Source organism: Falco naumanni, chromosome 8, assembly GCF_017639655.2.
Source record: "Falco naumanni isolate bFalNau1 chromosome 8, bFalNau1.pat, whole genome shotgun sequence".
Classification (NCBI taxonomy): Eukaryota; Metazoa; Chordata; class Aves; order Falconiformes; family Falconidae; genus Falco; species Falco naumanni.
The window spans coordinates 13,577,405-13,587,313 of NC_054061.1; positions in this window are offsets into that span (position 1 = coordinate 13,577,405).

The following is a 9,909-nucleotide window of genomic DNA, read 5'->3' on the forward strand; positions in this document are numbered from 1 at the left end:
ATTTTCTTAACACTGAGATTACATTCATTTTAGATTTCCACAAAATGAGTGAACGGACAATGTGTCTGGTCAAAAATAAAAGTCTTCCCTTTAAATTATTCTTCTAATTACACTACAGTAATGTGACACTGTAAATATGGAACATACCCATAATTTCAGGAAGTACTTGTATGAACAATGAACTTGATGATGTTCTTGTATTGCACTCAAAGTAACGTCAGTTGCACTGAATTTTCTATACTATTATCAATTAAATTAAAAAGAGAAATGAAGCAAAATAAACAACTTGCCTTTGGAGCAACAGTCTATGAACTGACCACTGTTTTTTGAGAAGATGACATTTGAACAACATATGTTATTTAAACATAGCCATCATATGTCAAGAGACTTTAGCTGCTGGCCACAGCCTTGCTAGACTGCCCAGTACAGAGCTGGCCTCGTTGCTGCAAGGGCACACCACAGACCTGCAGTCAGCTGGTTGCCCCAGAGGTCTCCAGGCTCTCCTTGGAAAAACTGACTTTTTCTAATGTACAGAGCTACTATTTACAGCAAAAGAATCCTGCTAAACCCGAGTTTCATATTCTTACACCCTTTTACAGTATTGATATTATGAAGGCTAAAAAGAGCCCTTTTTAGGATTCTTCTGGATTATTTTAAGTACCTCCCATGTAATCATCAGATCTAACCAAGAAATGCTTGTGTTTCTGAGTCTGACAAGGATCTTCATTAAATTGTTGAACTATTTTCCTACCCAGGAGTAGGCCAAACAAGGAAGCAAACCAGTAATATATTTCCAGTTGTCTTCACAGATCAGTAATTACAATCTACATTAACCTTTTTCCATTCAAAAGCTAACCTATGAAAGCTCTGGTTCTTCATTAAAATCAGCTTTAAAAAACCTTTTTTATTATTTATGAACCTTCAGGTTATGCATGAACTTTCCTGATGTCCAGCTGACCAAGAGCAGCTTATTATCTCCCAGACTTCCCACAGCCTGCAAGGAATGGTTCAGATTTTAAATCCTCAAAATTTCTTGCCCCAGACTCTTGACATTTTCACTAACTTCATTTGAAATGGTGATATTTATATTGTACTCATCCAATTGAGTATATATACTCAGTGCAACACTCTAAAGCCAAAAGAAAGTTGCAAACACCTGCACATAAACAGGGTTTTTATGCAAATACAGAAAGTTGTTTAGCAAATTGCTTAATTAAGGAAAGTATTTGTTACAGAACATGGTTTAGTATGTATTCTAGTACTTGTTCAAATCTTTAGATGAGCAAACCTTATTTAGACCTTACGTTTTGAAAATGTGTTTTAAATTCAACAGGAACACCACTCTTTCTGTGTGTTGCTAGTAACAGATACACCTAACTTGAGTCTATTTAAAAAGGCAACTGGACACACGATATTGTAAAAGGATTAGGATAACCATTCTGAGTTCAAGATTTTAAATCAAGACATTGAGATGTTTGAGATTCACCTCTGCACTCTTTTGAATGGTGAAAGAAAGGGAGCATTCAGAGACAGCGAGGAGTCCTTCCCTTGGGTTCCTTAAGTAACTCCCCAATCCTCTTCTGCTCTAGAGATTATTTTCTTGAGAACAACTCCAAAAGAAGAAGAGGTAGGAGCTGGGACAGCTTGATATTTACTATTTCAAAGACCATCACTGTAACATAATTCCAGCCCAACATTCAGCTAAATATAGCATGTGGTGCCAAGACATCTGGAGGAAGAGGACATATTTTCATCATCCATCTGTGCCTGTCCAAGAATGGAAATTGAGCTTATGGTCCAGAGTACTGTACTTTGGTTTCACAGTTTTCAGGAACAATGGATGCTGTACTTTTTTTTCTCAGAAATAAAAATTAGAATAGAAGAGAACAGAACAGAACATTTCAGTTGGAAGGGACCTACAACGATCATATAGTCCAGCTGCCTAGGTTGAGTGGAATCACTTATGACCAAGGAGATGTTTCTTGCCTGAAAGAAGCATAAACTGCTGGTGTCCATTTTTTACCATCTTAAGATGATTTAGAAAATAAAAAAACCCAAACAGAAATCTTTTCAATTTTTACTTGCTTCTCTTCTTCCCTATGTTTACTTATAAATGTCTTCTCAGTGGAATATATTATCAGCTATTTAACCACGTCAGGAAGACATATCAATTAGTAGTATAATAGTCTTGCCCTATATTTTTCTTATTATACACTAAAGCTTAATGGCAGAATTCCTGTGGATGTACTTCTCGTAGATAATGATTTACAGTATCCTGAAGGTATTTTAAGCCTAAGTCTGCTCTCTTTCTCCCCTCTAATAAGGTGAAACTTTAACATGACATTAGAGAATTATACTTTGGTTTTAAAGATTTTTTATACCAATTTGAAGGATTCTTATTCTCACAAAAAAACCCAAAACAACAACAAAAACCCCAACAAAAAACCACAAAAAAACAAAACAGAAAACAAACTTTTAAAACTGTCTCATAGGGCACATTTTGAAACTATCCAAGTAAACTGCCATTTTCTGTACATTAGGGTAACTTGTGCTTTGCAGTCTTTTCTCTCTAGTTGCTGTGCAAACTGCTTAGGAGCAGAAGAAACCATAAGCTCCAGGAACCAATCTGCCACTGCTGTCTGTTTATGTAGTCTGATAGAATTTACATGGGCTGGCAGACAAAATTGCCCTTTGCATGCTTTGTCTCTAGGGGAATTTGGAAGTCTGTCCAAGTTTTATAAAATAATGATAATCACAGTATACACCAAGCAAAAATAACAGATTTTCCAAGGGCCTTTTCTGAGCAAGTTAAAACTGGACAAACAGAAATTAATGAATAATACTTAAAAGAAAAGCAACCCATTTATGCATCAAAGTTAAAATGGGTCACTCTGCAATGTAAAGCACATTTTTAGTGGATATAAATTTAGCAGCTCTCTGCAGCATTATGCATGACAGCAGTCTTGTGATATTTCAAGTACAGAACAGGTCCCTGGAGACACCATGTAATTTATAATGGACTAACCATAATAAACTGTAGTAGTCAGAAAAGGAGCTGGTTCCAATAAAATAAGGCATGTTGGTCTATTCGTCTTACAGGAATGTCCTGTTGAAGATCTAAATTATCTGAGATCACATGGAAATAATGGGGAGGTTGGTTGGTAAAAAAACAAACAAACAAACAAACAGACCAGAATGGAAGATCTCCTCCTTTTTCTTTCAAAGAGAAAGAAATTAAAAGAAAGAAAACAAATCCAAAGGATCACAGTACTTTTCAGTTGAGTAATAACTAGCAACCCTTTCCTCCAAGTGCACAGCTAACGTCTTACTGTTTTTTGTGCTGGCTGTGCTTTATCATAATTGGTGCAGTAACAAAATCCATCAATACCTGCAGGGCCATAGGCACTGCCTTCCTCAGCTTTGCTGCAAATTAATTAGGTACCAGCTGTCTACAAAGGCAGTCTTTATTTTTGACATATCTCTTACTTTGTTATTTCACACATTCCTTGCAGGTAGACTGTGGGTGTCTATTTGCTCTGTTCATAGCTACCAAGGACTGATACCTAACAATGTGCACAGAAACATGGGAAATGAGAAGCAGATTAAAGGTGCTGATTTCCAAAACACAGGTGTATTTAGCATGTCCACTTAGTGCAGGGATGTATGCACTTTGCAATTAATGAAAAAATTAGGTTTACCCGTTGATATTTAAGGCCCAGAAACTTCATTTCTAGATCTTAACTTCTTACAGGCCTTTGATGACCTGAGAAACAATAAAAGACATTATTAGCTCGGATCTCTGAAAAGAAAGTTTCATTTAACATTCTTCTGTTCTGTCACGTGGTCCTTTGAAAGAACAATAAATAAGTGCTCCAGTTACATCAGGTTTTCAGTTATCAATTAATGATATAATTAAGGCACAGGTAGTACAATACTATCAATTTAATATGTAACATCTAATTTAACAATAGTTGAGAGATAAAGGGCCAAATTAAATCTTGTAGGGTTGTTCTGTTGCAAATTGTTAGCAGGTATGAGTGACCTAGGCAGTCATGTCCTCAACGTGTGACTACAGGGAGTCTGCTGTCTTCATTTTGCTGTGTAACACAGCCATTCTGGGGCCACAGACAGGCACTTCTCTCTCCAAGGAAAGAAGGTGGATGTACACATGGGATGCAAACCTCTATCTGACAGCAGGCCTCTTGTCTAGCTGACAAATGTATTCAGAAATCCCAAAGCATCCTTCTTAATTCACAATATGCAAAAGCTGTGATCACCTTCATTTAATTCCTCAAAGCAAAGTGACCCGAGTGCAACAAACAGAGTGCAAAGCAATTGATGGTTCCGCAGATGTGCATGTTCATGGTCCTACCTGTTGTAGCAAGCAGCGCGGAGGAGGCCAAGCCTGCAGAGACATCACCACGTGGAAGCCTAGTACTGTCACGTTATCAGGTCCCAACATACCTCACATATGAATTTTAAGCTTTTAAATGAAACATCAACTAAATCAATTATAAATTCTATATAAAGAATCAGAAACCTTAAGAGTATGATCATCAAAGCATGCAAACTTTGAAAGTCTAGCATTATGTCAAATCATCGCTAGAGTTTTCTTGTCCTTTCCTACTATTCTGATTCCTCCTCATGTCAAATCTAAGTATTCCAGGGTTAAGCTGACTGCTGAGTGGTTGTGTTTAGATTTTATTTTTCCAGGCACCTTGATGGAAAAAAACAAAACAAAACAAGAACCAAATTTTTGGCAACCCCCCCAACATTTCACATGAAAAATGAAAAATATTTTAGCTGAAAAGAACGACGAAATCTCCCAGAACAGAAAGCCGTTTCCACAAGGATATTAAAATAGCATTTAAAAAAAACCCACCCAAACAGAAAAAAACTCCCACCCTATTAAATAATGTACTAACATGATAACATCCCTTTAACATTGTGGAAAATATAATTCTGGGGTTTGAAAAATTTCTTGAAATAAATATTTTACACAAATTTATATCCAAATATATCGCAAGAGTTTACATTAGTATAAAATATCCCCATAAAGCAAATACCATGCTTTCATGAGAAATACCCACAATGCACATACTTTATCCATACATATTTTTGATAAAACTAGACTCATGTAATAGTAAAGGGAACACTGTGTTTTGTCCATGCAGTCACCATTAGGCAGTCCAACTTTCTATGGGGATATAAAGTACATAAGAGAAAGACAAAAGCAAAGTAGTACCTGGAAAGGTCAAATTAAGACATTTTGTTAATGAAACAAAATCAAAACTCATCTATTCCTTTATGCATTATGAATTACTGATGAAGTCATGCTTAAAATGCTTTTAAGCTAGAAAAGTACTGGCACACAATTCTCATCCTCTTTTTGAGATGGCTCTCAAACAGAAGCTAGCAAGAGGCATTCTGCATCTCTTCTCTGCTAAAGAAGGATGGCGCCGGGGCACTACAATATGACTTTTAAAACTTATTTTCCAAAGTCTGTATCACTCTTATTTCATTAGAATTAAACTATTCACTTGACTTCTGGCACAAATGAGCAAAGTCTGTTTTTAGTACTGTACAAATTTTGCATACAATTTAGTTTCCAGTTCAGCGATATGCATGAGCGCCTGCAAAATCTAAGGAAAACATTTACATTTACAGCCCAACAGAGCTGTCTTGTTATCTCAGTTATTAAAGGAGAAAGATTTTCCCTCCCTTCCTCCACAGTTTCAACCACACTTAAACATTTTTCAGGGTGTGTACAGTAAATGGAAATGCTTAACACCTTGTGAAATCCTTCGGGCCAGAGCCTGCTCACCAGAGTAAAGGGAGCAGGATTTGGTATTTGTTTTCAAGCACTATCAGGCATAAAATACATACCTAGGGAAGAAGTATAGACTTATGCTGGACATCCTTTCCTTTCATCACCACCAGGATATATTATCTGATAAGGCTTTCCTGTAAGGAATCCGAAATAGGAAAACCAGGTGGTGGATGGCTGGGCTGCAGTTAAAAGACAGAAGAAACATGTTATGCCAGAAAAGCAGCTTGTATTTACTTTAAAATCTTACAGCATGAGTGAGAAAACATCCTTTACTTTTCATCTGCCTGTCCTTTCCATTTTTTTGTCTCTTCCTTTTGTAAACTTTTGTTTGGATCTCATATAAAGGCTTTTTTCCCCTCCTTCTCTCATCCTTAATTAGGTTTGAATGTCAAACCTGTTCAGTAATCACATCACTTTGGGTAGTAATGAAGGCAAATAAATAATGCTTAACCTTTCTTAGAGAGATCTGGAGACCCTTCTAAAACCAATTAAGGCTTGTGTGATTCACTGGAATTAGCCAAGGCCTTCATCCTAAGTTTCCAAACTTGTGTAAGAAAGAAAATATTAAAATTAAAGGAGGGGAAGAAACTGTCCTTCCTACAGTCTTAGACACTTCTAATTTTAAAGTATATTATGAGTGAGAGAAAAAAAAAAAAGGCAATGGAGATTACACTTTGTTGCTGCTTGAGCAGTTGGGAGGGTATTAGCTGGATTTCCCCATGCTGGGGTTCTTTTTCTTCCCACCCAGCCCCCCATTTTCTTTCCAGTATTTTTTTTTTCTTTTTTTTAACTAATTGACACATATTTCTACTTCAGTTATCTTTGGAATGGTGACTAACAACCAACAACAACAGTAAAAAAGCCTCAATCTTTCATAACATAAAATACAGAAGAACAGCAAAACCAACCCAATTTGTCTGCAGATCTTGCAGATAAATCTTGTGTTCCTGACATGTAGGTTTCGATCTGTTTAATATCCACATTTCTTCTGCCAATGTTCTCTCACCTGAAGAAATAATTCCTTTGCATGGCATGGAAGGGGAAATATCCTCAGTAATACAACGGCACTGATCCTTCCATGACCAAATTAGCTGTTGTGCTGTGGGTTTATCATGGCACATCTTGCCCTTTTTGCTGCTGTCAAAGAGCGTATGACAGGACTTCATTCCCTGTAACCTGCATGACACTGTACTCCTGTGCCTGCCTGTGATCTCTCTTTGCAGTACCTTCATAAACATCAATGCAATAAAATTTCAACCAAAAGTTGAAGATTAAAGACTGACACGTTCAATCAAACTCTTCAGGAAACATCTTTGGAAGCATTGAACAAGGAGATCTCAAAGGCCACAGACCAGTTTCATGTGGGCTTAGAAAGCATCAGCCTTTAGACATATCAGCCAAGCTTAAAAATGTATGTATGACTATACATATCCATAGATATAGACATATTTCTACTCAACTACCATTTGAAAAGGGCACCAAAACTGTAAATGTGCATGGCTTACATGATTTAGTCTTTAAAGATTTTGTAAGGGGACCCAAGTAAGCCAATCCAACACTCCAGACTTCAGGAAGATTCTGTTTCTTTGGCTACGTTCTTTCTAAAAAAAGAGAAAATTTTTTAAAAAAGTGGTCTCAGCTGGAAGCATGCCCTTAGCCATTAGAGTGCCAAAATGAATGCAGTATATCAGCTCTGACAATCTGTCAGAAAGGAGAAAAAAATACTTTTGCTCCAAGAATAAGATGTGTTCAAAAGTTTTGCCCTGAAATCAAAACAAAAAACCCACCCACACAAAAAAGTCGCCTGGGCCGGAGCCTCAGTCAAGACAAGCATATCTCCATTTACATGGGCAATTTACATCACCTGAATACCCAACCCCCACTTCTGTACATAACCATCTTTTTTTTTTTTTAATTTATTGCTTGCCTAGACTCACAATGAACATCATAATAAATCAGTCACTCCAAATATCCTTCAAGAATAACAAGCATTACGAATTAATAATGTCATGCTGGTCATTAATTTTGATAACCAAAGAATTTGCATTAGTGAACATACTGGCTATGTAGTTGTTAATGTTGCATTTATTTAATATGCAACAGTTACAATCTGTTAGAAGCCAGTTCCCATTATCTGATTCTTTCACAGCTGTTCAATGTTTGACAGATGCAGAATTTCATTCTTTAAAATACTGAATTTCCTTTTATAAGTTGAGACCTGTTGTTAGATAATTTCTGACACATTTTGCTAATTTTAGATTATCAAGATAGATTCAACAGTACAATTTACCTATAAGAAGCTGATAGTAATGTTTCTAATTTGCAGTCAAGTAAATTGAATGAAGCAAAGGCCGTGTTAACCAAGTCATGAAGTAAGTGTTAAAGCTCAGAATAGAATAAAAGGAATAAATTATTCAAACACTCTGCAGAACTAGTCTTATTTTTATGCTAGTGGATTTGATATAACAGCTATTAGGATGTGATAACATTAAATGCATTTATAGATACAGACAGGTGAAAAAGTAGATAGACAATTTGCTCTACTTTGATTTGGAAATTATACTCACCAGTAAGTATAAATATTTTTAGACCCTAAAATCACGAAGCAGTCTTAAAGTTTAAATACTTTGGTTTCTAGCTTGCAATAATCTCTGAAAATAAGGGCTAACGGTATATCACATACTTGTACTAAAGCAACCATGCTGACATTTTAGTCTTTTTTTCAGAATTTGGATCTTCAAAGGAGGATACAATATATTTTAAACAGTGGAGAGATGAAGTCATATTTGACTTTTTCTTAACAGTCTGGAATATTTTGTGTCTCATGTTCTGTGTCCTCTGATAAAGAGCGAGCATCCTGCAGCCAGCAGCTCCTCACCTCAGTACCAGCCACAGGACTCACGGGTCTTCCCATCTTCAGTCTCTGCAGAACTGGTGCTATTCATCCACAGAAAAACAAGACAAAACAGATCAGTCAGTAAAGCAGTGCTGTTGTGGGGCTGGGAACAGAGAGTAGCCAGGTGGATAACTTCAAAGGGAATTACCAATTGCCGTCTGCATTTCCAGACAAAAATGAGGATTTGGCAGTTTTAGCCTTTGGCAGCCTTTTGCCTGACAGCCATTTGTTCTCTTTTCTGGTGCTCCATCTGCTCCCCCTGGTTGGATCAACCGAAGAATCAAGTTGTGGCAGAAACTGCAGGTATGTACAGCTAAGGCTACCAAGAAACACCCCGCCATCTCCCCCATGTAGTGATACTTGGGGTTTGGAAACACAAATATTAATTCCCTTTTATTAGAGCTGGCATAGGACAAGAAAAACTAATAGATCTGAAGCCGTCCCTCGGCAGAGGAAACCAAGTCTAATTCCAAAGCATATTTAATGCTCAAGATCTACTAGGACAGAAAGAAGCAGCAAGAACAGAACTGTATTAGTGACATTTTACATCCTGGGAGCACAAGATGACACAGCTTCTGGTCCCTGCTACTGCCAACCAAGTTTTATACAAGACAGCTGATGGAGCACGGCACTACAGGTGCCCCCCCAGCCATGCCCAGCTGCATTCTCCTCCTGGTCTGCTAATCTGGAATTGGGTTTTATGCAACAGAACCGCTCCAAGAGGAAAATCATACTAGATTCACCATCCCGAAAGGGTCAATAATTTGGTCATCCAGGATCTCTCCTGTTAGCTCTTCAGTAGGAAGAGGGAGGAATGGAATTGGGTCTTCCACATCGTAAATCCATGCAGATTAAGACTATTCAACCCTTTCTCTATAAATGGCAACACCGTCCCCGTGAACAGCTGCTCCTGGATTTCTGTAAGGAGGACACGAGCAACTTACCATCAGTAACAGATTCACAAGAGCTGACTCTGAAAAGGCGTTACTGAACTTCTGAGGTTTTTCGGCTGTTCCCTTCCTCTCAGCATTTTCTTATCAACTAGCACTAAGCACCTCGCTGAACATTGCTTAGATTCCCCAGACGCTCAACTCCCCCTGACTGCTGCGTAAGCGAATCAACACCGTGTTACGGCTACCCCTTCGCATACGCAGCCCACGCTTCAGATGCCTCAGTGCCCAGC